The sequence below is a fragment of the Stylophora pistillata genome, chromosome 1 (genome assembly GCF_964205215.1).
Source record: "Stylophora pistillata chromosome 1, jaStyPist1.2, whole genome shotgun sequence".
NCBI lineage: Eukaryota > Metazoa > Cnidaria > Anthozoa > Scleractinia > Pocilloporidae > Stylophora > Stylophora pistillata.
In genome coordinates, this window is record NC_142519.1 from 54,873,559 (window position 1) to 54,890,891 (window position 17,333).

A 17,333-nucleotide genomic window follows, 5' to 3' on the forward strand; every position below is an offset into this window, starting at 1 on the left:
TTGTACAGAAGAGGAAAGCCACCTTAAGTTTTGAACACAACTTCATTGTTGGTGGTTTGTCAAATTATGACAAGACAGAAAGAAACCTAGGCATTTATTGACTCCATTATTTGCCATCAACCGACATCTTAACTGTAACCATCCTATTTGAAAGTGACGCAAGCAAATCAGCAAAGCTACGTAACATGTTTTTTTTCTTTCAGTGAACTGATAATAATAATAATAATAATAATAATAATAATAAGAAGAAGAATGATAATAATTGTAATAATGACTTTATTAGACTACACAATTACTGGTAGAACCAGTAGTTCTCACTGCGCTGAGATGTATTCGATTTAGTGTATTCTGGCTCAATCTCATTTGAAGAGCTTGCGCAAATTGATCGGATCGGCAGATACGATTTCCTCGTGACATATGATCGGTGATAAAACCGCTGAAATTTTTCCTCTGATTATTCGTCTCGATTACTGTTCCGGCGATTTAACGAGGATTCAGGACGACGAGTACGTTCGATTTTAGCATGATTTATTTACGCAACGAACTACACGACAAACTCTAGACAGAATGGCGAGAGTAAAACAAACAAAACAAAAACGAAACCGCATGCCACACAACAATGTCACGTGCACGAGTTTTGGCGCGAACAATTACTGAAATCCTTCAAATAGAGCACTATATTAACAATAAAATATAATAATAATAATAATAATAATAATGAAATTAATGATAATAATAATACCGATAATAACAGTAATAGCAATGATAACTTAAAGGGGCTAGCTCAAGAAGCTCACCGTTCCTTCTCTATCGGTCAATCCCCTCTTGGCTGCGCACCCATGATGATTAAACATGGCTTCTTTACTTTTAATTTTGATTTGCCTGTTAATTAAAAATTACTCTCTTATTTCATCGCAATTCTATGTTTGTGAGACTTTTGTTTCGTACAAGAAGGCATTCCGCGTTGTAGGACATTCCGCCATTCCACTGTTCCATCATTCCATCGAATAGCGTTACCCGTTAAACTCAAGGTATTGCTCGCCTCGCAAATTTGGCGGTTTTTTTAGCATTAGTCGCCGATTGAAATGCTGAGAAGCTCTCTTTTCGAATAAATTAAATTTTCTCTAAGGTTTCCACGATGTGCAGATCAAACCTATTTAGATATTTCTGCAAGGAAAAGTTTTTTTTCAACTACGTGCCAGAGACGCAACAGTCAAAATTATTTTGAGATGTTTATCCACAAACTTGTATAATTCCCAGGCGCATGCTCCAAGAAGATTTAACAGGCCGAGCGCAGAGGACTTTATTTTTATGTGGACCGTAGGGGAAGTTAACAAATAAACGTCTCTGCCAGCAGGGTAACTCAGGCAAAGCCAAAACAGCACAAAAAATGATCGGAGACGAAGGAATTTGTAGTTCTTGCTTTGAAAAGACAAAATGCAGTTGTTTGACGTGCGGTATATACTTTTGTATGAGGTGTTCGGTTTTTGAAAACAAAGAGGGCACTCCTGGGTAGAAAGTAGGAAACTCTGAGTATTTTGGGTCGTGTTTCAATGAAATGATGGAACGTGAATCAAGTGAAAGTATCATGGCGGAAAGCCAAGATAAAGAAGCAAAAACAAACAGCAAAACAAGAGCATCAGTGAAGCAATTAAGCAAACGCTCAATAGACGTCTTCGTCTAGCAAATAAATAGTGCGCCTGGGAATATCGACAGCGAACAGGGTTAAATTCGACTGAGTTAAATTCGACGTTTGAATCAAATGCCGTATTTAACTATTTTAGTCCACTAAAATAGGAGTTAAGTTCAGCACATGTGAAATTCGACGTTTGAATTGGGCCTTATTCACTCATATGATGCAATAGCCATAAAAAAGGAATCGAGTAAGCGAAGAAGCTTTAACAAATAATTACACAGTCAGGTCTAGCCCTCTACTAACTATGATCTAGCAAACCACAATCCTGGCGCAGACCTAAAACACGATCAAAGCTCAGATAAAACTTAGAAAATTTCCAAATTCAAAGAGATTTGATCTTCATTATGTGGTTTCCGGAGTACTGTAGTGACCGTATTTTAGAACCAAACACACTTGGCTCTCTTGGTTCCAAAGGTTTTGTCAGGAGGAGAAATGTAAATAAGGCCTGTAAAATCAGTGACACAAATGCACGCAAAAGCTAAACAAGTTATTAGTAAGTTCGTATATAGCAAACGTCTTGTGCACTCCAAAAGATGAGCAATCCGAAAGCGTCCTGGGAATAATGAATAAGAAAGATGCTAAATTTATCACGTATCTCAAACTATTTCACTACGCACAACAACGGCAGCTGCAGATTAGGTAACTGATCAAGGACAAAAGTCTACCCCAATAACTCGACTAGAATCATAACTCATAGAAAAACACACAATAGAATAAAGATTCCGAAGGAACGTGCTAATCCCGATTTGTAATTTTCAGGCGAGACAAAATGTAGCATCATTACATATTACCATACATAAATACACGCAATGTAAAAGATTTCTTTCCTACGAATTGAAGAACTGAGTTTGAAATAATTTGCGCTAATTTTGAATTATGAAGCGTCACGGGAAGAAATTAAATCTTCTTTTTTTATATATCTTTTATATTTTTAAAAAAATCCGCTTTCTTAGTAATCGTTGAATAATTACTCGAGACGTTGAAAATTTGATACTAGCCAGTGTCTATAGGATAAAATGCCTGTCAATCCTCTCTTGATTACGAGAACACGCGGAGCTAGAATTGATACCTACCTACTTCATCTACAAATTTAGGATACATGAATCATACAGTTATCTTAGAAAATTGCCGATAGTTCGAAAATTGTGGAATGTTTTGTTTTTACGGAGGGTTAGAAAGGTGGAAAACAAATAAAGCATAATGAATTTATTACGTCGCTTAAGCAGGCAAACTGACTGAGGGACAAATCTCTTACACAAGCACGAAACATTTTTTTTCGCCAAAAGGTTACAGTCCTATCTCAAGATAACGCTGGAAAATTCACATAGTCATGTTAGGGTAGTGCACTACTCAGAAATCTTCTTTGAAGTGAATAATTGCTATGAACTCCCCGGCACTCAATTAAAATGATCTTTATCGTTGAAATATAGATAAGATGCGGCTCACAGGACTCGACTATAAATATAATTGCAACCATGGCTTAAAATAGCATCTTTCGTTCTGAATTCGAGTTGAAGAGAACTCGAAATTTCAGCTAGGGGATTAGAAATTTTTTTAATCGAAAATTTCCGCCTGACCTTTCCGTCAAAGCTTACAATCGACAGAAAATTAGAGTTATTGGTAGGTACGTCGCATTCTGTTAGTGAGGACTCTAGAAAGTCTTTTTGACAGTTTTTGACTTTCTCGCCCTCTTTGCTCTTACCAGGCATGATCTACGCGAAACTGATAAGATAAAATTTCCAAATAAGTTGCATGTCCACTGAGTTGGTGAAAGACTCGCAAAAGTGAATAACTACGACGTATTTGTCCGTCTTAAACAACATAATAGAAAGCGTTCGAATCTACCTTTCCAATGTCGACGGTAAAATGATTAAAACACTTGCCTTCGTTTCTCTTTCAAAAGGTCTTCGCTCTTTCACTGGTTTACACTAGTCAAAACATGTTTTGTTTGACGTCTTTATTTGAGTTTATCTGCCACTGTATTTATTACTGATCTTGGCTTTTATTGGCTGGCGTGTTTATCCACAGGTATAGATACCCAACAGACTTCTTTTTGTTGGATCCCGCTGGTTAATTATTAAAACATACTCAGCATTACATTTGGCCTCCCAGCTGATGCCTGTGGGCTTACTTGTGGCCTTAATTGCTTAAGACACGACGCGTGTCTCTAATTTTTACGAGAGCCTGTGGTAAAGTTGTTTACGAATTAATTTAAAATGACAAGAAGATGATGCTAACAGCATGGTTTCAGATGAATTCGAAGAATAGCCTATCACTGTTTTCACAGACACCGAAAGTCGAAACAAAGCTTCAATTCGCTCAAAACCCGAGATTTTAGCAAGGAATGAAAAATTAGTAACAAGTTACTGATATTTTGCTCTTTTTGGAGTTCCTTTTGGGTACACATAAAGATGCAAAATCAAAGAGAAACTTTTTCTTTACGATGTACTGTACCTCCCTTAATATCCGAGAGTACTACATAAAGATGCAAAAACTAGAAAAGTCAAAGAGAAACTTATTCTTTACGATGTACTGTACCTTCATCACAATCTGAAAAGTAGGGTCCCTCCTAAATCTCTAAAAAAACTGAAATTTGACTGTTGCGTGTCAGCCAAAGAGTAAACTTGTCGTTTAAGCTGTTTTCTCACTGTTTGAAAACATTAGCGCACCCGAATATAGATAGATAATTTAGCTCATCATTTGTTTATATTTGTTTTGCATCTGTTTATCTGGTAATAATTTCACCAGCTATTTCTGGTGTTTCGAGATGATAAGGAACAATTTGTGGCCAGTTGGCACGTAAAATTTCATTCGGTGTTTCTATTGAGAAAAAAACATTCGGAATCTACACGAAGTAAAGTGAGCTTACAATGTTGTGAAAACTTACACTGACATTAATGAATTTTTGTCAAAACATTTTTTCCTCGAGAAGAAATTTTTGGGAACTGAGATAAAAGACAGCATTAACAATACTTGCCACGTAGCCTGAAACACGGAGTTCATACAGTATAAGTAGAAAAATTCTCACTTTTAGAAGCCTTTGTCTCCAGATGTCCAGTTTGATGCGACTTGAAACTTTTCAGTTTTAAAAAACAGCCACATTTTTGGTTTTACGCATTTTAAGACTAAACTTAAGACCTACTGGAAAAGTTCATTTGAGATGAACGTTGGCCGAAATAATCGCAAAAACATGAAATTTATAAATTTTTCAGACGTTTAGGAATGTGTTATTAGTTTCCATATTCAGATCAGGGTTATTAAAAAAAATAATTTCACGTTTAGAATCTTACAATAAGATTCTAAATCTTATGAGCGGAAAATTTCATTGAAATCAATAGATTTCCAATCGAAGGGAAAACATCTTGCAGTTCAAAAGTCGCCATTTCTGTATTGTTTTTCTTAAAATAGCATCCGTGTAGAAAAAAAATAATATCTGGCCACCCACTTAGAGAATTTAAAAAAATTAAGATAAACTTTGATTCAGAAAGATTATCCAGCCCACAAAAAGCTCGGTTGCTGCTAAGATATCTGAAAAACTTCTCCTAAAAAAAAAAAATAGATAAGTCGATCAGAACTTGCGACTGGGTAGTTCTCCGTTACTTAAATGAAATATGATAAAACGTGTGTTTGTTCTCTAATGTTATTTCCATACACAAAGATGCCTATCAGTCGAAATAGAGACTGAGTAATCAGTAAATAAATGTCGATATCTATCCCGAGGAAAATAAAACGATAACCAAAGAGGTTTTGTTGTACTAAAAATCGACAGTAAATAGCAGTTCTGCAAAAACATACATTTAATTGAGAAACATATGACGACTCTTCAGGCTTATATTTGTGCCAGATTAAGACCATCTGCAGTAATTATTTCCGAATATAAAATTTTTTCATTCTCGATACTTAACTAAGCAGTAACCATGGGCGCAGAACATATTGTAGAGAGTTTCTGGCCTTAAAATCGAGATTAATTAATAACCTTAAACTCCTCAAGATAAAATTAATTTTGACGCACAAAATTATTTTAGTTCAACATCACCGACCAGTTTAGTATTACCACGTCAATAGACAGATGCTTGGCTCAAAGTAATGCGCTTTCAACAAACGAGTTCCGGGAGCTTAAAATCCCGAGAATCCTACAGTCTTCTTTGAGCACAGGCCAGCTGGTTGGGTTAAACAAAAAAAATAATAGTAATAATAATAATAAATGTTTCCTCAGCCGAACTTCTTGGGCAACATTTTGTTTTCTTTTAGCAAAGAGTCTACCATGCATTAAAGTGCTACTGAAACGAAATTTTCGTATCTGACATATTTGCTCTAACCTGTAGTTTTGAATATGCTGATCATCATGAGATAATTTGCTTTGGCCAAAAAGAAGCGAAATATATCTTTTTTAACTGTTCAAATCAAAAATTTTACACAAAACCATGTCCGGGCCCTGGTACCGAGCGAAATGGATTGATGACGTCACTGATTGTGTTCACTCCGATAGCGTGGTTTATTTCACTCACTGTTTGTTTGTATTCGTGGGCGAAGGAGATGGCAGATATTGAAGTTTTGTCAAGTGAATCTTCTTCTGAACGAAGCGAAGTTGTCTCCAGTAGTAAAGAGGAAGATGGTGGCGTAAAATGGGGTTGACAGGCCTACACGACTCCCAAGCGTGTGTTTAGAGTAGCCTATTCAAAGTTTAGCCCTCACGAGTATGTCTTTGAGCGACCGCCCTCTTTTGTAAGATACGGGCGGCGGATTTTTGTATAGTTCACTCAGTAGTGGTTGTGTTTCTATTAAATGCCAGTTTTTCATGAGAATTTGCTTTATGTGTGGCACTGAGTACGCACATCAGGGATTGCGTCTTTTTCGAATCGTTCGCCTTTGTAGATGTACAGCTATTTTTTTGACTGTCTCGATCGTTAAGTTGTCTTGATTGCTTTCAGCTTGCGCCACGCGCACTGATTCGATCGTACTACAGTTCTTAGCGTTCAGTGTTCCAGCCGTTTTGGCTCGTTTTCTTTTCTTTATTTCGGTATTAAAACGACCGATTTCACGTTCATAGAAGCACATGATCGCCTTTACTGTTTCTTGCTCCGCGTTGTTAAGGATTTGCTTTATCTCATTTTTGAAATCCTCGTCTGCTCTTATTTTGGCCCTCGCCCTATATTGTAGGGATTCTGGGCATGTTCTGCTAGGCATTTGGTACAGAGGGATTTGTTCGTTATCCTCAGACTTGCCGAGTAGATCATCTTCAGTGGCGGTGTCGTATGAGGCTTCCATGTTTTCTTCATTCTCTGAATGGCATTGCTTTGGCCCGGGGCGTTTAGTAGCCCATCTGCAGTTATAATGTCTTTCGACATTTTCTGTAGATGGTCAGGCAAGACTGCGGTTTCGATCCTAATCTTGTGGATCTCGTCAGTTGCCGATTCACTAAATAGACTGGTAGAGATTCGTTCTCGATATCAGTCGGGAATTTTGCTCCCTATCCAGGCGAACCTCTCGCAGATAGCCAAGATGCAGATGTGGCCGCCAATGAATTAGACGAGGATAGCATTTTGCCCGAAATCCTCTTTTTCGGCCTCCCAACATGCAAGCCACACTCCATGCTTTTACCTTTCTTTCACATAAGTACACAACCAGTGACGTCACAGGGTTGTTTTGGCCACGCCATAATGGCCGCCAATTTTGATCTCAGCCGGTCAACTTCGAATGGTTAAAAATGTACTTTCCGCTATGCGTTGGCCCAAAAAAAATACACAGCGTTTGCAAATAACGTTCGAACTCTATTATATTGCAAAAATCTCGGATATGAAAATTACGTTTCAGTAGCACTTTAAACTTTTAATTAAAAAAAGAATTGGACAACATCACACCAAGCTTTTCGTCGCAAAGGTCAAAATATTTCAATTAAAATCTTTACTCCTGACAACATAAGCGACGCTGTGTAGAAGCGTCTTGGAAATCCACTTCCATGCATAAAAGAGAAGACTTCAGGTCAATGAATAAGTCAAGAAATGAAATCTCTTTGACTGATAGACATAAAGAAACCGATGACTCCACAAAGACGGAAAAGCAGTGTTTGATTGATAGGTGCAATTTTCTTTGTTTCATGAAAAGGTTTTTCCGTTGTTTTAAGTCATTGGGAGAGTTTATTAAAGCTACGAAAAGACAGTGTTGATTCTAGGATCACTTGGTTATGTTAGTCACTATTTTTAGCAAAGATAAACAAAGAGTCAGTTGTAAAAACGCGAAATTCGTTTGGTAACTAAAAATGAAACATCTGATTCCCAAACCGATGCTTTACCACTAAGCCGTAGAGACTACTCTTTGTGAGGTACACAGAACTTTCCAGGTTCATATCTAACAAACGCCTTGCAAACTGAAAAAGTCAGCAATGTCGAAAGTGTCGTGTGAATGAATGAAGAAAAAGGATAATAAATTTACCATCTGTCTAATTCTACATAACAAATACGACAATGCCAGATCGATGAAGCAAACGAGCAAAGACGAAAAGTCTGCTCTAAAAAAAAAAAAAGGATCAAGTGGATACACAACATAGGAAAAGAGTGTGCAGTATTTCGTACGCTTCTAATTAGGGAGTTTAAGCAAATCACTACGGCTGGCGCTGCTACGGCTATCGTGGTTGACGAGGCTTGGGGAGAGTACGTCGCCGTAGCCCGCCAAAATTCAACTTTAAGCAACGCGAACTACAAACCTAGTACGGCTGAGAAGTGTAAAACCAATAAATTAAGCGTTTTCGCGGTAGTGTATTGCACGTCTAAAAACTCAAAATGACTTCGTTGAAAGGGACGAGGGATTCCAACGTTTGGAAAAAAAAATTGTAAGCGATCCTGTGCACAGTGAATGAATGAATTAAAATATTTGAGCTTACGTGTTGTAAAATTGCCAGTTTGGAGCTTATAAACACCAAAGCAAAGTTTCTACACGGTCCCTCATAATCCTCGTCATTCCTTGGCTTCAGCTATTTGAATTTCAAGTAGTCTTTGAGGTTTGAAAAGGAAAAGTTAGACTTTCTACCTACGCATTTCACTTTGCGTTCGCTGCGTTCTCCATGTGCACACTGCTTCGATCCTTCGACAAACCCGGCGGCAAAAATAAAGGCAGATTCACTCGGTAAGGGACAGCAAGCTTGATAAATATTCCCGATAAGCTATTTTTAAAGATGTTAAGTGTATTTCAATAGTTAAAATTGCTCAGGAGAATGTAGAAAGCGAAGAAAGAAGCGAGATAAGTTCACGTACCACAGACTACGCCGAAACCTTCCCACTCGCGTAGAAGGATTTCCCGCTACGGCTGGATGGGAACCACTGACATGCGCAATGACTCGTTTCTGGACAATTTTACTTCCGGTAGCCGTAGCAACGCCAGCCGTAGCGATTTGCTTAAACTCCCTATTTTCGGAGGTGACACAACAGAGAGTTATAAATCTGCGAGCCAACGAACGATGCGAGCCATGCGAGCCATGATGGCGAGCCATGCGAGCCATGATGGCGAGCCATGCGAGCCATGATGGCGAGCCAAAGGAGCCATGATGGCGAGCCATGCGAGCCATGATGGCGAGCCATGCGAGCCACAGTCAACATGTTAAGAGTTTTTATTTGTTACATTTATATTCGCATGAGAACAAGAACAAGAGCAACGGAACAAGAAAACTCTGATTCACTAAAGAGCGAAGCTGTTTAAATTACGCGATTTACTCACCATTCTTGACGCCAATACACGGAGTTGCCCTGGAAGTACTGTTCTCTTTTCTCTTGAATGATTTTCCACGTGGATATCAATGAATGACAGGAGTCAATGGATTACCACTCAACAACCCATTCGAGTACCGGAAGGGGGTTGTCACGAAGATAGGGTCTAAAAGTACTTACGAGTGACCACGAGTGAGCACGAGTGACCACGAGTGAGCACGAGTGACCACGAGTGACCACGAGTGACCACGAGTGAGCACGAGAGACCACGAGTGACCACGAGTGACCACGAGTGACCACGAGTGACCACGAGTTAGATTAAATCAAAATATCTCAGTTTTGTTACTATGACGTCATTAGGCAGTCAAATTCACATCATTTCATCAAATACTTATTAGAAAGGAGACTAATATTTTCCGCGGCATACGTCCGATAATTGAAAAAATTCCAAAAAATATATTTCAAAAATCATAACTACAGCAAAACGTATATTTTATTATATCACCGTGTTATTTAACTTTTTGAAAACACGCTAAGCGTTTGATTTGAATATTTCCTTTGAGACACAACGCAACCAACGTTCCGCCACTGTCATCTACTCCTCCTCTACTCGACCGTAACAAAAACACAACTTCAGAGCGCGTGAAGTCTTTACGCCTCTTGTTTATAAGTCAGCCATTACTGAACTTGACAAGAAACACGCAAACCCATTCTAAAGCGCGCGGAAACGCTCAAAATGCTCCCCATGGTGTCTAGCTACCTAGTTCCCACGGTTATTGTTGTATACTATTTTTGGAATCATACGGAGAGGTTAGGTGTAATAAAAAGTTGTCATGATAAACACACATTCATACGAATTGCTCACGACCCAAGCGATATATAAGCTAAGAAAATAGCCGGACTATTACTTTGATAGGACTAGTGAGTTTACGACTCAAAACCCAATGAAGTACTTGTCCAGACCTCTCGTCGGCAGTACATTTGAAAGTTGAATGGAATTTTCCAAAGTGAAGGGTTGATCATTGACATCATTGGGTTGTTCAAATAGAGCCAAACAAAATGGTCATGTGATATTATTGACTATTCTTAAAATCGTTTTTGTTTTCAACCTATCGTAACTGTGCAATCTGTAATGTATAGCCCACACTGCAAGTTTTTAACTATTGTCTCATCTGTTTTTCGTGTTTTTCAAATCGTCCGCTATGCATTTATACAGTGAATAACTTCAGTATACGTGAGTAAGTCATTATTTCACGAAATTAAGCGAAAACGATTCCGTAATGACGTCATAGTAACAAAACTGAGATATTTTGATTTAATCTCACTCGTGGTCACTCGTGGTCACTCGTAAGTACTCATAGACCCTATCTTGTCACGAACGACGTAACACACTTGCGTTACGCACGTGCTTTTATTGTGTAATTTAGTTAATCATCGCTATCTTTCGCAACTCCGTAACCCGATCTTTTCCTGACCTTTGTAACGGGAATGACCGTGGGAAGCTTTAAGATACACGCTTTCGTCGCTTTTACAGAGAAATTTAGGAGTTGGAGAAATCTTTTTGTCTCCACACAGCCAGCAGGAATTATAACTTTTCACCGCATGCTTCATTGGTAACCAAGGAATAAATCGGTTGTTAAAATCAGCCCTGTAGTGTGTGGTTGAACTCGGCGAACTCCGGATCAATACTTCCCGCAAGGACTTGTTTCGGGAACGCGACCGGGGTGGAGCTTAATTAATTTTTGTCGCATTGTTTTTATTTTTGCGGATCCTGAGCGATTTTGATCGATAAAATTTCCTCTAAATATCGAAAATATGAAACGAAGAAAAAAATTCGTCCAACTCAGGACGGCCATTACTATGACGCAAGACTTGGCACGACGTACAGATGTTCAGAGCACTTTTCATATTTGACGCACCAGCAATATTTCTGGCAACCGAAGCGAGATTAGGGTCTTTTCTGGTAATATTTCAATTTTAAGCACTTTTGTAGCTAAATTTAAAATTAATTTCTCAGGGAAAGAGAGTAGCCTGGGAGGGAGGTTGTACCGTTTACACTCGTCCCCAGGATCATCTCCGCTTTCAAGATGGCGGGCGGTCTGTTAGTAGTTTAGTGATAGTCGGGCGCGAAATAATCGACGACTTCCCAGACGTTGGACCAATCAAAGAAAAAAAAATACTCGCAAAAATGGCTCGCAGATTTTGCAGACCCACACAACGTGGGAACATTACATATTGTTGTTATAAAAGTACAAGGTTAGTCGTTTATCAAAAGATGTATATTTTTCTGATTATAGCGAAATAGATATGCATAACTAGCGACTACCAAAAAAGTGATATATGAATAAATTCGTTTTGGTCAAGCAAATAAAGCTAAATTATCTTTTGATAAAAAAGAAAGTTTTAAAATACTGCTTCTCCCCGCGCAGTCCGGATGTCAAAGCTGACTGGTCAACAATTTAAGCGAAAATCATTAACTTACCCGCAACAACTAATGGTTAGAGGTTGGCGCAAAATAATCATTTTTCTCACCAAAAGAGCTTGGCTTTCTTACTCACACCGAAACGTAGCCACATTTACATTGCAAACTGGTAAAAAACGTCACCGTTTTCAATAACTTGGGTAAACAACATAAATTATTCACCTTTCTTGGGTCAAGTATGTTCGGTTTTTTACGGTTAATGAACTTGGTTTTAAATGAGGTTTGGTCTTTATAGCGGAAACCTCCCGAAGGATTTAATAGGAAATCTGCCAGGATGGATAAATGAGACAGTCTAATGAGTTTTGTGTTAAAAATGGCTCCATTTTTGTCGTTAACCTTGACCTGTTACAAACGCTGTAATTCTTGGCCACCAACCGAGCGAGTCTCCTAAGAAACTCTCAAACGCATGGAAACACACTAAGGCAATTATCAAAAGTCGCCCACGCAGAGTCTACCAAGCCACAACCGCAAAATTAAAATAGACACCAGCTTTCAAAGTAAACTGCTTTAGAAAAAAAAATTAAAGTTCTTTATCCTGTGGCGTCAGGTTAGTTTAAAAGCTAGGGCAATACAGAAAACATTAATTCCGAATTTCAATGAATTTCGCTTTTCCTCATAGGAGGGCTTCCTTCTCTACCAAAATTGAACCGGGATGACACATTCTGAGACCTGTCAGGTAACTTATGATCGTTCTCCGAAAACTGCATACAAATATGACTCCCACCTAAGATTTGAAACTTTCAGTCTTTATTTTGGTAGTCAACGGTCTCGTTTCAGTAACTGAATTATTGAAGTCTTGCGTCAGTCGTCTAGACTTTGTTTCTAGATGAACAAAGTAATTCAAGCGAGGTATTAGGGCTTGTGATCAATTTAGGGTTTTTTATTTTTCAGCATACCACTTTCAAATAATTACTTTTTTTCCCAAAAAATAATTAATAAAAAAAACGTTACTACGCATAATTATATGAGCGAAAATGCGGTTTTCCCGCTGAGTGACTGTTCACAGCCATTTCTCATGAACGGTCAAAATAGCTCAGTCGTTTTTGATCTGTTACCTCAGAAACAAACAATGTTAAAATAACGCGATATCGCAATTAAATTACTCTGGAAGTTCCTTTTGTCACACTCCTCATTTCTTATTCGATTTTTCTAGTGAAAAGAAGCACGCTTTAGCCCTTTCCAAAAAGCCCACAAAAAGAAGGCGAGCCGTGCAGAGATTAGCCAAAACTGACACAAAGATTCCTATGAAAATCAAGAGTTTTTGCTACAAAGTGTAGCAGAGCTTGATCTGAAGAGTGAAAGCCACACAACTGTTCAATCGCCAAGAAGAGAACACTTGATTACAAAAGGCTGCAAAAACAATTAAAATACTAATAAACATTCCTCGCCAAACATTCAATTAAAAACACAATCTAATTCTGAGAAAGTGAGAAAAATTTCTTGAAGTGGTAACTTCAAACTTAGGCTAGCTACAGATTATACAAAATTCTCGCCTAAAAAAAATCTGAATTGGTTTATTCATTTTTCATTGCCTTGCATTTCACCTTAATCTCCAGATTCTTGTAGTATCTTGTTTCCTATTAACTTTCAAATATACTTTTGCCCGGCTAAAAATTCTGCGTTTTTATCCCGTAATTCTACAGGGAGACCACGAAGGGCGATTTGCAGACTCAAATTACAACCTTCCCCTTTTTTCTGAATCAACGTTGGAGCGGGAAAACATCGATATCAGAGCCCCTAAGGCACGTGTATTCCGTGATAATATATGAACTCACTTTATGGTAACGCAGATCATTATTTGAATGTTGTTGTTGCGTATCAGCCTTTAGCAATTGTCTACTTTAATTAATTTTAAATTCGATTTAATTTGAAAAAAAGGAAATTAATTTCTGTTTTTTATCTACCTTGCTTCAAAGGTAAATGAGTGTGTTTAGTTGCTTGTTATTTTGACTCTTTGTTCATTTGTCTTTTTGCTTATCTTAGGCGCCCGCGTATAAAACTATCACTACTGCCTCATTCCGACTACTCATCCATGATCCAGGTATTAATAAAAATAGGGCGCACAACTCTTTAGGATTCGTGCTCTCTTGCCTCGGAATAATTTCTTGGATTTAATGTTGCTTAAACCTTTTACAACCTATAGTAGCAAACGGTAACTTCGGCGACTTTGTCGGAAATGAATGTAATCGTGTTAAAGAGACAAAAAAAAATGGGGGGGCTGAGAAATAGAATTTGTTCCACGACATATGATATCTTTTGAAGCATGTCAACCGTAACCACTTAAAAGAAGTAACTAATTAGACCTAGCTATCTGACTATGGCTACTGTAATCAGGAAATTTGAAAGCGACTACTTCTTTCGAGTATTCTAGCACTCGGAATTTTCGTCCGAAAAAATTCACAATGCCTTTAATTTTGGAAGAAATTTAAAATTGGGCTCGTGGTCAAAACTTGTTTTTTTTAATTAAAACTCCAAATCGAGTTTGGCCTTTTTAGTTACCTCCATAGAAATATAGGATATCATTTTCCAGTATCTGGCCATGGGGATTCTGGAAAAGCAAGCTTGATCATATAAAAGATAACAAGCAAACAAACTAACAATATTTGCATATAAAGGGGTTAGATTGTTTTGAAATTTAGGTCCTGGCTTGACCAGTGAATGCGTCCAATCATTATTTACAACAACATGTTTTCAATTCTGATTCCATACTAAAAAAAACACGCTTAATAGTTCAGTCTTTCTTTTCTTGTGAACAACGCTTTTGACCTTTTATGTCTACAGTATGAATAACATCTCTTTCCACAATTTCAAAGTTAACAGGCGATCTGTTTGAGACTGACAAACAGTAATTTATGAGAGCAGTTGCCAATAACACTAAAGTAGTCATAACTTCACGAATTCAAATAATCAGAATCATATTACAGAGAGTTGAAACAGCACTAAACCACAGTAACACCCACTGACCACCATTTAAATAGCTAATATAAAAGTTTCATACATAGACTTAAAAGCTGAAAGCACCTTGTGCACCGTAAGAAACAGTAGGAAATAAAAACTGCTGCTCTGAACCTTCCATCTATATGACCACACCACAAGGATTCATCATCAAGTACCGTATAACAAAACCGCTTAATAGCTTTCATTTAAATGGTCACCCACTAAGCCTTTAAGCAAAATGAGAAACCACTTAAGCAGTATACAGAAAAGTGTTCCTTGATTTAGCCCTTATTTGAAAGATCTCACCTTACCTAGCACTTCTTCGACACACCGTACACATCACACCATTCGCTTACAGAATATAATACAGCATTACTTGAAGCTATCACTTTTAGGCTCAATATTTAGTTTTATATCCACATAAATCTTGTCTATGGTTCTCCCACGATTTATTTTTAAAAGGACTAAAACGGATTTCGCAATTTTAATGTCTATAAATTAAAAGGGATTTATTCTGCCCATATTGAACCCTCCTCCTACTTGATTGGCAAAGTTAGTTACGAAAGTCAGATGTTGGATACACCTAACGTTCAAAGGTTAAAAATAAAACATACCTCTTACCGACTACAAGATGAAAAGCGAAATGGACGAGTCCTCCTAGAGGCTTTCTTGTTTAACCTCTTATAGCAGCGACCGAGCGAATTTCTGATTGGAAAGTTGGGCAAGGTGGCCTCATATAATATCCCCAGGGCATGCGCAAACACGCACATTTCTTTCATCAACGGCTGATATCATCTGCCGGACCAAACGGTCACATCGTAGCCAAAATAAAATTCAATTAACTCTTAAATTATTTTTTTAAAATTGGTTCGAAATTTTTATTAAGCACTCTATAAGAAGCGTGGTTGAATTTTCAAAGGGGAATTATTCGATCTCGTTTACAGATTACGGATAACATTTTATTTCTTTCAGACAAACTGAGATTAATCCGTTCTATTTCAGACTCATTCCCTATTACACAGAGATCAATAGACTGCTAATTTGTGTAAATATAAATTGTGCTGAGATTAGACAATGTTTATGGAGTTAAAAGTAATTTTTAGGTGAGCATACACCATGCCCTAAGTCACTTAAAGTTCGAGCGGCAATGTTAAGCTCGTGGTTTCATTTCTAACAGAGCAGTGCCTCTGGCTCTCTTATAATAACTGTTTCAACGCGATTTTTATCAAGATATACATTTTAAAAGCATCGTTTACGACCATCATGCGTTATTAATGACGTTAAATGCGCTTTAAGGTTCGTTAGAGGGCTTAATTGCCAATCTTGTCTCATCCTGCCCTATGGAAGAAGTGATAATCACTTCCTGTTAGTAACAGAAAACTAATCCGTAAACATATAGAGGATACCAACCCGGAGAGGCTTTCAACTCTCAAGTAGCATTCTATCGCCCCTCAAAGCCAGCCGATGATAATTTGCAACCCTGCGGCACATAGTAAAAGTACTGCGAGAGTGAAGTTTCTCCAATTGCGATTCGCTTAAAAAAGGCCTTCTGTAAAGTTAATCTCCGATTCCAGCAACAACTCTGAAATGAAATAAATATAGCCGACCTTAAACTCTGTAAATAAAGGCATTTCCGTTAAACACCGCTTGAGTTTTTATTGATCAGTTCCATGAGGAAAAGCACGTATCATAAAATAAAAATATGGAGTGCAAACAACCGTGGTAGACGCTCTTACTTTTAACGATAACCTATCTTTTGTGTAAAACCCCGCTGAGGCGGCCTACATTTACCGGTGTACCCGCTGAAACGTCACTCCTAAAGGAAATATAGTAAATTTTGAAAATATTTCTAAAAAATTTTATTCCCCTTGTTTGATTAAAGTGGCGTTAATAAAAAAAAAACTCGAAAACAATCTTAATCAATTTTGGCTTTGTACTTACGATGAAAGCGATCTCATCTTGTTAATTGTTTCGTCGCATCTATTTTTAGTAAGGATTATTAATTAAGATTATTTCAAAAGACAAATGTATTTACGGAATGTTAAGATAGACATGCTTGAAAACAGGAAAATCGGACACAACATAGCTAGGGGGGAACAGATAATATACCGGTTTCTCTTTCAACTGGGGTTGAGGTGCCGGCCATCTCGGCAAACTATGTTCAACTTCCTGGATAAAGATAAATATCGGCTTCTTTCCTGACTCGATAGTTCTCCTTCTCTTTTTAACGCAGTACATAAGCGTCTCCATTCAGACTGGACACACAAATTTATACATACTGCGTGAAAATTAAAAATTCCAAGATGACCGTTACTTTCTATTGGCCTCATCGGATCCTAATCAAACTGCTTTCAAAAGTATTCTTCAGATATCCGTCAGGATTTTTCTCTGAAAGAAGATACGACGACACAGATTAATTGCAAAATTGAGATTATTCTTATTGCGGGTGAAAAGATGAAATTGAATAATGTTGCCGCTTTTCTTTTCCTCTCTTTTCTGGTTAAGAGAACCAGTTTTT

At 37.7% G+C, this 17,333-nt stretch overlaps 1 protein-coding gene across 7 annotated transcripts in view; it reads right to left on the reverse strand.

Moving 5' to 3' along the window:
• Positions 1-17,333, reverse strand: part of LOC111320922 (octopamine receptor beta-2R) — a 37,723-nt gene that overhangs the window by 16,429 nt on the left and 3,961 nt on the right. Inside the window, exon 1 of one of the 7 annotated variants that reach the window (XM_088763150.1) lies at positions 16,226-16,313. The exons of 1 other annotated variant lie outside the window; for it this stretch is intronic. The gene's annotated coding sequence lies outside the window, so the exon portion shown is untranslated. Of the gene's footprint in view, positions 1-4,234; positions 4,426-4,724; positions 4,836-15,429; positions 15,548-16,225; positions 16,314-17,333 lie in introns of those variants that run through there. 5 more of the 7 variants (XM_088763158.1, XM_022923659.2, XM_088763139.1 and 2 more) reach the window with 5 other exon arrangements.